The following is a 15,280-nucleotide window of genomic DNA, read 5'->3' as shown; positions in this document are numbered from 1 at the left end:
ATCCACGAGGATTTGTAGATAAATTATAATTATATGCTAATTCTGGATAAAATTGGTTGGAATTACATTAAATTATAAGGCAACTGTACCCTAAGTCACAGGCCATATTATAAAGTACTGCTTAAATATGTTGACATGACAGCAGTTTTACAGATTTTATTCTTTTAAACGCGGGAATGAAGTTTCTGCCAGGAGGACAGAGGAAAGGAGGCGCCTCCAAGGTGAGTATGATGAGATTTTGCATTGATGGTGATCTCAGTTTGAGACCGTAATTGTCTGAATGTTAAGTTGCACGAGAGGTAAATGGCAGGCAGGTGGGATTCCAGGGTGATCCAGGGAAAAGTCTGGAAGTATCTGTTAAATTTAGTGTTATCACTTTAGAGAACAAACAAGAGAGCCAGGTTGATGACAACACCAACAATAACCTGATAGAGAGCAGCAGCCCGAGTTGGTCCTTAAATAGCATGAGTCAATGATCCAGTGCAGAATGGGTGTGGTGGAGAAAGCCTGAGAGAAAGAAACTCCATCTGCAGGCGGGCAAGCGAGAAAACGCCAGCCCCTTACTCCACCCGAGAGTGAGAGAGAGCTACAACAGACAGAAGAGAGACAACAGAGGGAGGAAAAAAGAGAAAACCTCAGATCTGCCAGAACCATAACAGAAACTATTATGTAAGGCTTTCTGTGGTCAACCAGTACAGTGAGTGGTGCAGGTTCAACACTGGGCTGCATCTCTTCCAGAGGAAGCACTACAAAGCATGAGATGTCAAGCAGCTCGTGACTTGGCACGTTTATCTCCAGATCAAAGGCGCTTTAGCCATGTGCGAGGGATTATGCTCCTCTCAATCCCTCCTTATCCTACAGCTCAGGGCGATACCTGAAGAGCCAGCTCTTTACTCTCACTGCCGCAGGTAGTAAAAGTCTTCTCCCTGGTGAAGGTTAGCCCGGTTAGTCAGAGAAAGCTCTAATCATTCCTGGGTTTGGAAGGGTTGTTCGGTGGATAGAAGAACAGCAAATAAACGCTCTCCTTTATATTAACGTCATGAAGCAGACACCTGGGATCAGACACAACAGGCGTGGTCCCGTACAGGACGAGGACTGAACCATCAGTATGCCTAAGAACGGAGTGAGTCGCAACCTCTGTAACCTCTGCAATCTGAATATTTACTGCAGCAGTTGTTTCTGCAAGTGAGAAGTTAACATGAAGTCTTAATATATGCATTTAGTTTCCTCTGATGTTAAGCATCAAAAGCCACAAATGAAGCTGTAAAATGAAAATCACCTTTGGCTGCGACTCCCTTTGGAATTTGGGGCTGATGCAGGGTCATCTGTGGTTTGATAGTTTACTTTTTTAACGTCATGTGTTATTAAAGTCAGAGCTTTACTACGCTGCCCTGGTGATGACCTTACTCCGTATCACTTTAAAGGACATGCTGTCACTGCTTATTAGTCTCCCTCCATCACTGTGACCTTTAAACAAGCGTGTGCCTGTAAATGCTGTCTACAGCCCACAAACATGCTAGGAGTTTCATACTCACGTACTCATACTTACTACAGCCTCAGGGATTACCTGTGATTACAGCACACAGATTATTTGGATGCAACTGCTCAGATTTGTGAAAAAAATAGGTGAAGCAATCAATGTCCTTATAAATACAACCAGTGGGTTAAAAGTAAGTCGGTAACAGAGCGAGTGACAGTCAAGAGCTGATCTGAGTGGGGCTTTCTTCTGTCTTCAGATCTTCATTACATGAAGATGTGGTGAAAGTCAAGCCCCCGAACTGACCTCACAGCACAGAGAGGAAGTGCTCCGGAGAGAAGACTGGAACAGAAACATGAGGTGAGGCTGTTTTTCATTCACTGATATAAAACATCTCCCCCATGCTAGTTTACTCAACGCTTTTCAAATGATGTGCTGCAATAAGACAATGGTAAATGGCCTGTATTTATATAGCGCTTTACTAGTCCCTAAGGACCCCAAAGCGCTTTACATATCCAGTCATCCACCCATTCACACACACATTCACACACTGGTGATGGCAAGCTACGTTGTAGCCACAGCCACCCTGGGGCGCACTGACAGAGGCGAGGCTGCCGGACACTGGCGCCACCGGGCCCTCTGACCACCACCAGTAGGCAACGGGTGAAGTTTCTTGCCCAAGGACACAACGACCGAGACTGTCCAAGCCGGGGCTCGAACCGGCAATCTTCCGATTACAAGGCGAACTCCCAACTCTTGAGCCACGAACGCCCCAACAATCTTTGTCTTTGTGTTTATGAACCAATGTGATATTCGGACCATATTACCTTGTGAGTCACTCAGTTTTTTAAATTCTCCTTTAGTCTCTAAATTGCAGTCTTTTACACTCACCAGACACTTTATTAGGTACAGCTCGATATTACTGGGTTCCCTTTTGTGGCATAAATTCAACAAGGTGCAAGATGTCTGCAGCATCACACAGTTGCTGCAGACGTGTTGGCTGGATCGGACATGTTTAGCAACAATACTCAGGTGGGCTGTGGTGTTTAAATGATTAGCAGCTGGTAAGAGGCGCTTCTCTGGTGTGAATTGTAGCCTCAGTTTCCTGTTCCTAGCTGACAGGAGTGGCACTCGGTGTGGCCTTCTGCTGCTGTAGCTGTGCCTTCTTAGTCGCTTGACACAGTCTGGCCATCCTTCTCTAAACTCTCACACCAGCAAGGCATTTATACCCAGAGAATGACTACTGACTGGATATGCTTTGGAGATGACAGTGTGGGAAAATCTCAGCAGACCAGCTCATCTGACGTGAACAACCGTGCCACATCCAAAGCAACTTAAATCCCCTTTTTTGCCCGTTCTGCGGCTCGGTTTGAACCTCAGCAGGTTGTCTTTACCACGTCTAGGTGCTGCCCTGTGATTGTCTGATTAGATATTTGCGTAAACAAGCAGTTGAACAGGTACCTAACATAGGTGCGTGTATGTATTCTGTTTCAAGCTTTTGGTTTTACTAGACCACAAACATTTTGCTGCTCTTTAGTCTTACTGTACGTCTTGTCAGTATCGGTAGATTGCCTGGTGGTAACTGTGCAGTGACTTCAGTGTACATTTGCCTGCAATAACCTGCAATGATGGCCAAATTAAAGCCTCACGCTGGGCATTTGTAATGTCCCAATCATGTGTTCCAACAAACAGCATGAATGAGACAAAAGAAGTTGTTCAATTATTCAGCAGCCATTCACAGAGCCCTCTGCTAATCCAGCCATGCTCCACTGAGCTAATAACAGCAGCAGGTGCAGGCAGCTGTGACCGGTGTGATATGAAATTATGGTCAAATGGTAAAACTCCAGTCTGGCCTAAAAATAAAAAGCACTCTGCCAGAGCATGGCCACACTCTAGTGTGGACTTTATTTGCTGTTTCTACTCTCCTGTGAAGATTTGATTTTAAAATGAATAAAGCTTTTTTTCTGGTGACATCAATCGATTCACATTTTTATGCCAAGCTACATCTCGTTGTGTTATTTGAAAACTAATTCAAGCTGCTGTCGTGACTCTAAACCAAACCCTGAAAGAACCAAAGCAAATCAGCCGTGGACATGAACTGAGTGCATGGTGTTTTTAAGATTTAAGTTCTTTTTGTGTAGATTTAAGTAAATAAGAATTAATAGAAAAATAAATGCTGGTTACTGCTGATGCTTCTGAGCTTTCGCTCGCGTACTCTGAATGTGAAATTTTACATGCACTGGTGTGCTTTTGTGCTCTGGTGCCTCTTCAGCCTTTATTAAAACTCTTTTTAGGCTGTCACTGTACCGCTTTAGCTGTGAGGAAACAGAGGTGGGATGCTGAGAAGAAACAGAAATCTTTGCACTGAGCCTGTGATTGTGCATCGCATGCTAAACAGGTGCCCTTTGACTGTGACACACACACACACACACACACACTGCCTGAGTTTTCTAAAATAGTAGTGAGGCCTTCAGATGCGTCACCCTTCCCCCACCTCTGACGCACACCAGACAATAAACGTTACACAGCCTGTTCCTGCATCAAACACAATCATTAATGGAAAAGGAATGCAAATAACTCGATTCTTTCTTTCTATTTAATCTGAAAAGAGTCTTTCATGGGCGGCTGCATAATGTAGAGTTGCCATGCAACAGCCTCCTGCATAAAAAAGGGAGGGACTTGACAGGAAACCACAATTACAACTGGCGCTGGGACGCCCATCAGGAGTCCTACTAGAAGCTGGAATTGTACGACCAGCTTACATTCTTTTTAACTCAATTTTAAAAAAAAAAATCTTATCTATTTATTGATTGATTGGATTAAAAAAAAATACATCTATTATGAATCCATCCGTTAGATTTCTTAAACCCTTGTCCTGTTCAGGGTCAAGGCATGGTTCAAGCCTATCCTTATTGTGTGAAGAGCTGGGAAAACTCTAGACAGTTAACCATAGTGTAGTTAAATATTAGCCCACAGACAGCTTAGTTTAAGCTATCTTAGCCTAATTTAAAACAAAATGACAGCTAACATGAACATATCTATTGTTATATCACCTGCTGGTTTTGGACTCTGCATTTCGAAACCTCAACAATGGCCCTTTGCCGAGAGCACGTTAGTGTTTTGTGACAGACGTGACAACATTTGAAGGAGAGCAGGAGCTCGCAAGCATAATTAGCAAGCTACATCCGTGACCTGCAGAGGTGCCATGCACAGACACACATAGCTAGTTACTTATGGAGGGCCTCGTTGGCCAAAATGAATGAATAAAATAGAATTCATTTTGGCACTCTAGGCCCTCAGCACCACACTTAGAGTAGACTAATACCAGAACTTTACTCCTTAAAACCTAATCACACTTTGCGGCTGTTCTGTAGCGCACACAAAGCCCTAACATAAGTCAGATAATTCTATAACAAATGCTTCAAATGGCTCCAGCAGCACAAACACTGTGGAGAAGTCCACTTACAGTTCTCCTCACACAGAAAACTGTCCCACAGCTGTCTGTGTTTGCATACCCAGCTCCAAATCAAGTCCAGTTATTAAAAAAATCACTTCGCTGCAGACTTTTGAAGCTACCCACAGAGACCAAAATCACATTTTGTATCAGAGTGTAAACTTGTTTTTTTGTTTGTTTTTTATTTTGTAAAGTTAAGCATTTTAAAATAGGATTGACTCACAGATGGATTTAGCCTCAAGTGGCCGCTAGAGGAAATGCAGTTTATGACACTCCACATTTTAACTCCAGTGGTTGTCACTTATTTATTATCTGGTGAATAAATAAATTAGGGTCACCTGTAAAGTTGAATGAATGAATAAATAAATAGATCGATCAATATTCAATTAAAAATTATCTATATAGTGCCAAATTACAACAGCTGCCTCAAAGCCTTTATATTGTAAAGAGGCTACAATAATAAATACAGGTGTTAGCTAGCAGTTGATGGACGGCTGACGGCTTAAAGTTGGTTTGTTTGTTTAATTTTTTTGACTAACTGTCCTTTGTTTCATTCATTTCATTTATTTGGTAGTTACTTTAAATATTAAATTACTAAATGTGAGATGTTTACCTCAGAGAGAGTGTAAGGCGGGTTTGTTTTGTTTGGTTTTTTTGCCATACGACAAAACTACGTTAGCTTTTAGCTTACCCGTGCTTCCTAACGTTATACTAAACTATAACCACTGGTTTTTCTTACAACCCTAAAAACTGCGGTCAGTCAATGCCTTCATGCAACTTTTGGCAACGACAATAATGATTTTTTATTTGAGTGTGTGTGTGTGTGTGTGTGTGTGTGTTTAAATTATGTAGAAACAAATTAAAAACATGCAGAAGCCTACTTTTCTTTTAAATGTATTGTGGTAGAAATATTAGGTCCGATTCCCAAGTGATAAAACAACAATAAATACTACAAATAGTTCTAAACACTGAAGCAGAAATAGAAATAACTCGGAAACAATCGGTTATTTTTACACGTGAATGCATTATTGATGAGTTCAGACTGCCTCCGGCTGCTGTTGCCTTTCCCTTTTATTGTCAGCGGATCCCTTTAATAAGTGAAGTGGAAGTGAGTTGAAGTGGCTCTCGGTTCAGCTGTAGAGTGAGCGCAGAGCAGCACACGGGACGGAGGGCGGAGGACGGAGGGAGCTTAAACGGGAAAATCCCAGCAGATGACGATAACTGCTTGAAACATCCTCAGTTATCGCGGATAAGTCTGCCTTTAGGTAAGTGAAAACATCAGCTGTTTCTGTGCTTTAGGATTTGGCTTAACGCAGTGAGAGCTTTAGAGGATTCACATCTGTGTGTTAAAATGAAATGCATCCAATCTTATAAAGTGCAGATGTCCAGCTGCTGGTTTAGTAAGAGCGCAGGCCTGCATCGGGACAACAGCGCGCCTACGTCCGCATCTTCAATCTGCGAAAACTTGAATGAACCACTGATGCGCTTGTGGTGAGTGCTGGGGAGGAAGGATCGCATGAGTTCCGAGGCACTGTGGGATTTTGTTTGGCGTTTTCAGCGCGTGTGTTGTCTGCACGTGTAGTTCTCTGTGAGTATTTTCAGTTTGAACTTCAGGCTTGATCTGAAAGTTGAGTTGTCACAGCGCAGAGTCTGGCATGAGTAACGCTGTAGTCGCCGCACTGCACCTGATTCTCTGCTGCTTGTGACAAGCTGCTGTTATTTCTGCAGTGAAACGTGTCTGACCGTCGGATTCATTCAGAAGTCATCTGATTTTAGCGGGATTCATTAAAAACACTGAGATGAGAGCATTTCTGCAGATTCGGTTGAGTTAGTGATTTATTTAAATAAAAACAGTAACAGTAATTTTTCAGGGAATAAATGAAATAACTAAATCTTGAATTGACATTTTGACACCATGTACACCTAGTTGAACAGTTTATACACTGTGTGTTGATTTTAGAAATTAAACATGCTAATAAGTGACCCTTGGACTTGTGCTCTCCCTCTGAGGTCAGTTTACAGATATAAGAAACTTGAATTGAATACCAAATGAATCCTTTGATCAAATGTGACCAGAGAAGTCTTTGACTCTGTTACACTGCTGGGGTTTTACATTCATTTTGGGAGTTTCTACGACATTGCCATCATTATTCACAGTGGATTGTCTCAATGGCTCATCAGCAAGCCACATTCATGTCATTGTCATGGCTCCGTTCTTCATAGATAAACTAAGTGGATTAAAGTGTGATTACATAAGCCTGCCCTCTCTGTCCACTCCTCTCTCTTATCCTGGCTCTGTGCGAGAGAGTCTTTGATGTCCGAGCAGTAGTTTTCCTATGGCGGGCTGTTCTTTCTGTTGTGACATCAGAGATGCTTCAATGCAGTAAATGGTTGTGGGAACAAAAAGTAGAAAGTGGTGTAGTAAAGGCTGCACAGTTCTGCCACCGCTGCAGTGGAGCATCATCCTTGTGCTAATCGGGAAACTTGAGTGGTTTGGAAAGAAGGAATTCATCTTCAAGCTTCTTTTTCCCATCATGTGACTAAGTGGCACCGGAAGCCACACGTGCCCATCCATCACATCCCACCTGATCGTGAGCTGTTCCGAGCCTACCTCATCGTTTTGATTGAAGTTAACGTTAGTCTCATCTGTCCAGAAAAGGTAAACTGGGAAATGAAACGTGTCATCTGGGCTTTGTGTTCTTAAGTCTGGTGAATAGTTTGTTGAAACCTCTGTGATTATTGTTGTGAATTCTTCTCTTTATGGGATTATTATGTGTCTAATCATATCAAGTTTTCTTCATTTTGATGGATGTGTGATCAGGCACCACTCTTGTCTTCCACAGATGTCCAGGAGTCTTTGTTTCCAAGCTCATCTCTGTCTATTTTTTCTTTTGTTGTTTTTTTCCCCTGAGATTTGATTTAAATGTTTTCACTGCTAGTGTTTCTGCTCTTAGCCTGATTGGTTTGTTATTTTTATTTTTATTTTTTACAGCCTAGACCAGGGGTGGGGGAACTCCAGGCCTCAAGGGCCAGTGTCCTGCAGGTTTTAGATGTGTACTTGATCCAACACAGTTGATTTATATGGGCAATTACATCCTCAACATGTCTCGATGTTCTCCAGAGGCCTGCTAATGAACTAATTGTTTGATTCAGGTGTGTTGACCCATGGTGATATCTAAAACCTGCAGGACACTGGTCCTTGAGGCCTGGAGTTCTCCACCCCTGGCCTCAAGGATCAGCTGACCACATGTTTCTATTTTGCACCTTCAAAATGCAAAAGCCACCCTAGGAGTCTCTACACATCACTGCTTCTCAATTCCTCTTAATGACGAAGTAGTGATGAAGGAACCCACAAATGTCCATGAAACAACTTTTGGGGGTAAAAGCAGCATGTCCAAGCAACAATCCATTTTCATTTACAGTGAACAGTATGTCTACACAGTGAACAGTCTTTAGTGAAATGTAGAATGCATTTTGTCGATAAATGTGTTTAATCACTCGTGATATTTACAGAATAGTTGAGGTACGTTATCTTGATACGCAGTGTGTAGTGTCAGCAGTTGCAAAACACTTATTTTCCCTCAAATCCACCCCTCATTCTCATCCAGGTCAAAGAAATTACTTATTTTTTTAAATATACAAAGTTTGAATATGAGAATACATGTGAGAGAAAAAAACTATGAATAAGCAATAAAGTAGCACAAACCTAAGCAAGTTACATGACAAAACATCTGTTTAGCCATAAATATATAGAAAATTTTAAGATCATTTGCAACATAGATACTCATTAAGGCAAATGTAGCTTTGTTACAGTATCAATCAGCAAATTACCCCGATATCGACTGACATATTTTTCCATTACATGTCGTCTGGTGGTGTTAGTATTGATGTTTTTCTCGTACAGTGACTAAAACCCCTGAAGGCTTGCTGTTCTGCACTGTTGCACTGTGACATTGTCACCCCTCAGGATCAATGGACCCAGCGCTCTGAGCTCTGCCAGAGCTCAGAGTCTGTGTGGTTAAAGCTAAGTGATTAAGCTAGAACAACCAGCTTAGTCACTCTTTACTCTGTAGTAGCTCTGAGTGTATCTGAATCATTTCTGTGACTGCAAATCAACAGGAGAACGAAGGACTTCTGAGTGACATTGTTTTTGAAAGGGCAAACAAACACATTATAGATTATGTGCATGATGTGTTGGTGAACCTATTATTAGTGCTGATGTTGCATGGTGTGTCCACCAGGGGGCACTCTGCAATTTTCCGCACACAACAACTAACAGCTAATCCGAGCAGATTCAAGCGGAGTGGGAATGAGTAAATAAATAATTACACGTACCGAATGATAGGAGAATCTGTTTATGTGTTATAAACAGGTTCTCCAGATTCCATACATATGGAATTTTTAAATCGCCAAATATCGATATCTGTATCAGTCATAAAAATCCTTCTGATCTATTTCTGATCCAGCATGCAAGAGTTGACATCATCTTTTGGTCATCTCCAAATAATGAGGAGCTCTGATGTAATACTACAAGTTAAGGCAACACATATTGTAGTTATATGTGCATGTGAAAACCTTTCACTTACTAGCTTTGAACATATTTGCACAGAGAGGCATTTGTACCATTATGAGCATTAAGGCTGCAAACATATATATATATATATATATATATATATATATATATATATATATATATATATATATATATATATATATATATATATATATATATATATATATTGGGTCAAGGGTATTGTCAGTCACAATACAGGATACAGTACAATAGTGATGACATCATACGTCTTTCTTATCAAGTAATGGACAGTCCCCCACCCTGTCATGTGACCTATTGAGGTCACCTGATGCAAGATGTGAGTGGAGGTTGAAAGGAAGGGAGGAGACTGCAATGTAAGAGGAACCTGAACCAGCCTAATAACCAAAATAAACACGTGAGCTTAGAGATGGTCTGCTTAAACTAATTAGCAGTTTTAAATTTATTTACCTTTCTGGAGAGCAATGAAGACAAAACATTAATCAATCAAAATGGGTTATTCATAGCAAGTAATAATCATCTTAAATTGTTCTTTCAATTTTCTTTTCTTTATTGTTCAGGTTGAGTAAACAGTATTTAGTCAGTATTTAGGAGAAAATACTGAAGTATGTCTCAAGGAACTCGTTTGTTAGATTTAGCATGCAATGCAACGAGCCATTACAAATTAAAAGAACAGCAGTTACATCGCATTTCTTCTTCTTCTTTCACATATTCAGCTGGTGGTTTCCTGTTACTCTGTGTGACACAGTGATATAAATCTGAAAGAGGATTGAATCACAGTGCTCCTGTTACTGTATAACGTCATTTTCTATGCTTAAGTAATCCATTTAAGTGGGAGTCGGGGGGGGGAGCAAATGCATTTGGATAATTACCACAAACATTTGTTTTTGCCTGCCAATAAGATTAAAGCTTTCAAGAAATAGGAACCACTCTGGGGGGAGCTACATGTCTGTGTTATGTGAGAGTGTCTTCCTGTCTGTAGGAAAGTGTGGGTGTGGGTGTATACAGCCCGATAACGCATCATGAGTGATTTTTTTTTGTTATGGTGGAACAGCTAATGTTTCTCTGCCAAGGTATAAACGTGAAAGATGTGCAAACAATAAGAGGAAGGCTGCCCTCTTGGCTGCAAGCGTCAGAACAGGATGCTCATTTTATTATCGTGTTTTTGGAAACGTGAAACAAAAACAATCAGTAAGATCACACTAAAACACAGTTGAGCTGTTTATACTAAAAAAAAAAAGCCCGCATATTAAGATTCATGGTGCTGAATGGAAAGCTGAAAAGGAATTTTAGAGCCTCATATTTACAGCTGTGGTCGGAAGTTTACATCCGTGAGCATGAATTTCATGGTCATTTTGGAGGTTTTAGTTAGTTCGCTGAACTGGTTTTTTTCTCTGGAGGAATGACCGCACACATAACGTCTGCTTCATGTTGAACTTATCTTCCAGCTTTGCCTCATCTGGAGGCAAACAGATACCAACGCACTGCTGATTAATAACTGCATTTCTGCTCTTTGAACCGTAGTGTTCAGCATATGATTGCACTGTGGTCATCACTTAGAGGACTGTTACAGTTATTATGGCTTTCTGGGACCATCTTGTTTCAATTACTATGACTTTGGTTGGCTGTTGCTCTTTAACTTTTGGATCAACGAGTTTTGGATGTACCTGCAGTATGTTTTAACTCTGAGTTTATCTAGTTAAACTACTCTGTGCAGACATTTTTGCTTTAATAGTTATTCACTAAAAGTATGATGTCATACCAGCTGCGTTGGAGGAGAAGCAGAGCTCGAGTACAACTTGTAGCACCTTTATCTCAAATCAGGATAAAACTCCTCATAAAAAGGTTGGAGTGGTGTCCTGTGCCTTCACACTAACATCTTAATGTAAAAATTACTAGCTTTAATTACTTTTGTGTCATTTAGGGAGTTTTCTTATAATCTTTTGCACCTGGGACAGCATTTGGACTCTGAAAATCATGAAATCCTTTGGCCACTGCTGGCACATTTGATTGTGTCTGTTTCTGTCAGCTGCCCCGTCCTCTGTCACTCCTTATCTGTCTCTGCTCCATGCTAGTTGAGCTTCTGCCCTCACCGGGGGTTAAAGAGCAGCACAGGCTTTAAGCCCAGCCTTCTTCAGCCTCCCTAGCTCCTGTGATTGGTCTGTTGTTTTCCTCTACACCACTGTACCGTCCTCCCCCCTCCGTCTCCGCTCACCCGTTGGCCTCCTGTCAGTCTGTTTGGATTATTGTAGCAGCTCAGGCCTCTCACATGCCTTCTTGTCACTGCCTCCTGGACATAATACAGCATATCATACATGTGGAGAATTAGGTTACCAGAGTTTGTTCTCCACCTCAGTGAAGAGAGAGGACAGAAGAGGAGAGCAGCCATGGAGTTGAAGTAAGTGGGATGTTTTGAATGTGGGTAGGAGGGCTGGAAAGAGCGGGTAACAAGAGGAAGGAAAGATTTATGATTAATTAAAGGCAGAAGCTATAACAGCGCTGTGTTCGAACAGTCCAGCGCACAGCACTGAAAAGTTGTTTGGCATCTGTAACAGGAAAGAGGTGATTAAAAAGATGCTTCTGTAACTTAAGGCTGTTACACTGGAAATCTGCTGATACAAGAAATACAGGTTCCTGCTGTGCACGTCTTGTGGTCTCAGGTGTTCACGTGGAGAAATACCTGTTATTTACTTTGGGCAGACGTGCTGTAATGGCACATCTGTTCATTTCCTGCTGCTTCCTGTTTACGATGCTCACTGGCTGATGCTCATTTGACTTTAGAAGCTGCAGGTGCGACATGTTTACATTGTACTCTTTGCCGAGGAGGAAGTTAAGGTTATTCAAGAAACTCCAAGTTTTTCACAGAGGTCTCAGATGTGTAACTAACAGCCAAGGAAACAAAGGGCTTACCACATGTTTTTATACTTTACACAATATCAGTGAATGTGAACTTGTATTCTCACAAAAAAAATCATATCTTGCAAATTTACAAACGCATTTTACTGAAAGTACAAAGTGTGATCAGTACAAACTCCGAGGATTAAAGATCAACCAAACCAAAAACCAGCTTTCTCTTTTGTCTTGTCACTCATTCACTGAGGGAGAGTGTTTTGTCTGCACATTGAGTCAAGCGTCACTTAGCTCTGCCTGACAGATGTGCACCATGGACAGTTTGTAGCGGCCGTACCCTTCCACATCTGTAAGCCTTATTCGAGGTCAGCCGTTAGCACGCACACTCTGACACACAGAGCATTGTCTTATCTCGTGCCCCCAGAGTGCGTGGTTGGCAGATATACAGCCCAGTGACGCAGTGACACGGAGTTTGCTTCTTTATTCAGAATCCGTTTTCTTAAAATAATCCAAGTTGGATCAGCCAAAAAACAAACTTAAACTTAATTCTCAAAAGGATTAATCCACAAATCTCCAAATGACACTTTGCCCACGCTGAAAAATGTCTTTAATCTGCCCAAACAGAAGGTTTAGAAACTTTAACCATCTGTGTTTTCAAATTTGTTGCCGGTCCTTGAAAATTTCCAAGGGTGGTGTTGGTGGATGTGGAACTGGATAAGAGGACATTCACCCTGAAGACGTGCGTTTGCCTCTGTAATCTCTCATCATCCTGCCCCCAGTGGATGCTTTAGATTATGGGTGAAAACATGAGAGAGTTTTCATAATCGGGGTGGGGCTTATGTCACCCTTTTTAGCATTAAAAGCACGGAAAGCCCCAAATTCCTCTGAAACGGAGCAGGCAGTGAGCCTCCAGGCTTTGCATGCAAATATAGCTTAAAATACAATAAGTGGAAGAGAGGGAACAAAGTTGAACACATAAACAGTAAAAGGTATAATAATCAAACGTGGAGTTCAAACTTTATAGGCAGCACAGTCAGCTTAGTCTTTGTCCATGTTGTCTGCTCCTGAATGTGATCATAGTGATTTCAGGCATAATGAAGACAGTTGCCAGGCAGCTAAGTGGGAGGCCATTTGTCACTTTACTATAAGTAGTCATTATGGTCATGCAGGCCATGATAAATGGGATGATGTCATTCTGCAGTCAGTCCAACCTGCCAGGTCTTTTTTTTTTTTGTGCTTGTTTGACTTTAATGAGCCAGCATTTAAATGTCTCTTTGAAATTTAAAGTCATCCCACATGTCCCCAGAATGGATGGATGGCAGACAGACAAGCAAGGACAGCCTTTTCTGTACTCACACATCACTGTCATGCTTGTGCAGTAAATGTGAAGCCTTAGCATGGTGCATTTTTGCTCATAAACTCAGTGTCTTTTACATTAATGGCAAAATGTCGTCAGTGTACTTCAGAAAAAACAGAGAACATAAAAACACTTTATATTTGCTGGGAGGCAAGTAGCTTTGCTCATAAAAACATGAGGGCTTGAAGTGATGGGAAAATGTTATTTTCTTATTTACCTCCACAACTTATTGAATCTGGTGGTATTTTTTACATAAAGTATAGCTGTTGAGGTCACATGTGAGCCATCAGGGTCACCTGAGTTGACGAGTAACACCATTTCATATCTGTCTGGGAATCCCCACTGCTAGCTGGATGTGAAGAAGCATCCTGGAGTCTCGACCGAGTAGATACTAAAAAAGTACCTGGGACCAGATAATACCACTTAATGGAAAATCGTAAAAATTGCGTCGAGCCGTGCTGAGTCGATCTGTAATGAAAAGGGCTTTAGATCGTTTGCTTCAAATAACTCGAGCAAGACCAGTGACCTTTGTTTTGGTACTTTTATATAATAGGGTTGAATGGCTGGAAGTCTTCACACACGTAAGCTGTTTTCACACATGAACTTCAGACAAAGTCAGGAGAATCATTGTCCAAAGAAACCTTTTCTCATATGCAGCACACAGCATGCTTCAGTGCTGTTTCAAATCACATCACAACACAGAGACTTTGTACTAGTTAGTGTTGCTGGGTAATGACTAGAAAAGTTCACAGCTGCAGGACATGCGTGGAAAAAGTTACCGAAACATTCATGATTTTCCATAAAATGAATCCTGATGACCTTTCATTTCAGTTCAATTCAGTTCAATTTAATTTACATTAAATCACAACAACAGTCATCTCAAGCTGCTTTATATTGAAGGTAAAGATCCTGCAATAATACTGAGAAAACCCCAACAATTAGGCAATCCCCTGTGAGGCAAGCACATTAGGCAAGCACTTTGGCGACAGTGGGAAGGACAAAAACTCCCTTTTAACAGGAAGAAACCTCCAGCAGAACCAGGCTCAAGGACGGGCAGCCATGTGCTTCGACCAGTTGAGGTGAGGGGCCGAAGAAAGGACAAAGACATGCTGTTGAAGAGAGCCAGATATTAATAATAACTAATAATTAAATGTAGAGTTGTGCATAAACACAAAGAGAGTGAAGAAGAAACACTCAGTGCATCTTCTCAGTGCCCTCAGCAGCCCAGACCTTTTGTAGCATAACTAAGGGAGGGTTCAGGGTCACCTGACTGAGCTCTAACTAAAGCGTTATCAAAAAGGAAGGCTAATACTAAAAGCAGAGAGGATGTCTGTCCCAAATCACATTTAACATTTCCAGAATTCAGTGAAATCCCTGCACAATTCTGTATATTACCATATACCATAAAAGCTTGGAAAGTGATAGCAGGCCCACCTCTGAACCACATCAGACAGAGCTGGACTCGCTTCCTTTTTTTCCTGACTTGTACGTAATGCAGAGAAATGTGCTTGATATTCTGACTGTGCGTGGCTTATCTTGCACCTAACATCACACTGAGTATTAGCCAAGTTTGAATTCACACAGCCTCTT

At 41.4% G+C, this 15,280-nt stretch overlaps 1 protein-coding gene across 6 annotated transcripts in view; it reads left to right on the top strand.

The window, feature by feature from the left end:
- Positions 1-929: 929 nt before the first annotated feature.
- Positions 930-15,280, top strand: part of trim2a (tripartite motif containing 2a) — a 34,662-nt gene continuing 20,311 nt past the window's right edge. The window contains exons 1-2 of one of the 6 annotated variants that reach the window (XM_063475964.1): positions 930-1,123; positions 1,737-1,837. The gene's annotated coding sequence lies outside the window, so the exon portion shown is untranslated. The other 5 variants (XM_063475961.1, XM_063475965.1, XM_063475966.1 and 2 more) reach the window with 5 other exon arrangements.

This window comes from Pelmatolapia mariae, linkage group LG6 (assembly GCF_036321145.2).
Source record: "Pelmatolapia mariae isolate MD_Pm_ZW linkage group LG6, Pm_UMD_F_2, whole genome shotgun sequence".
NCBI classification, from domain to species: domain Eukaryota; kingdom Metazoa; phylum Chordata; class Actinopteri; order Cichliformes; family Cichlidae; genus Pelmatolapia; species Pelmatolapia mariae.
This window is presented reverse-complemented; position numbering and strand designations above follow the sequence as displayed.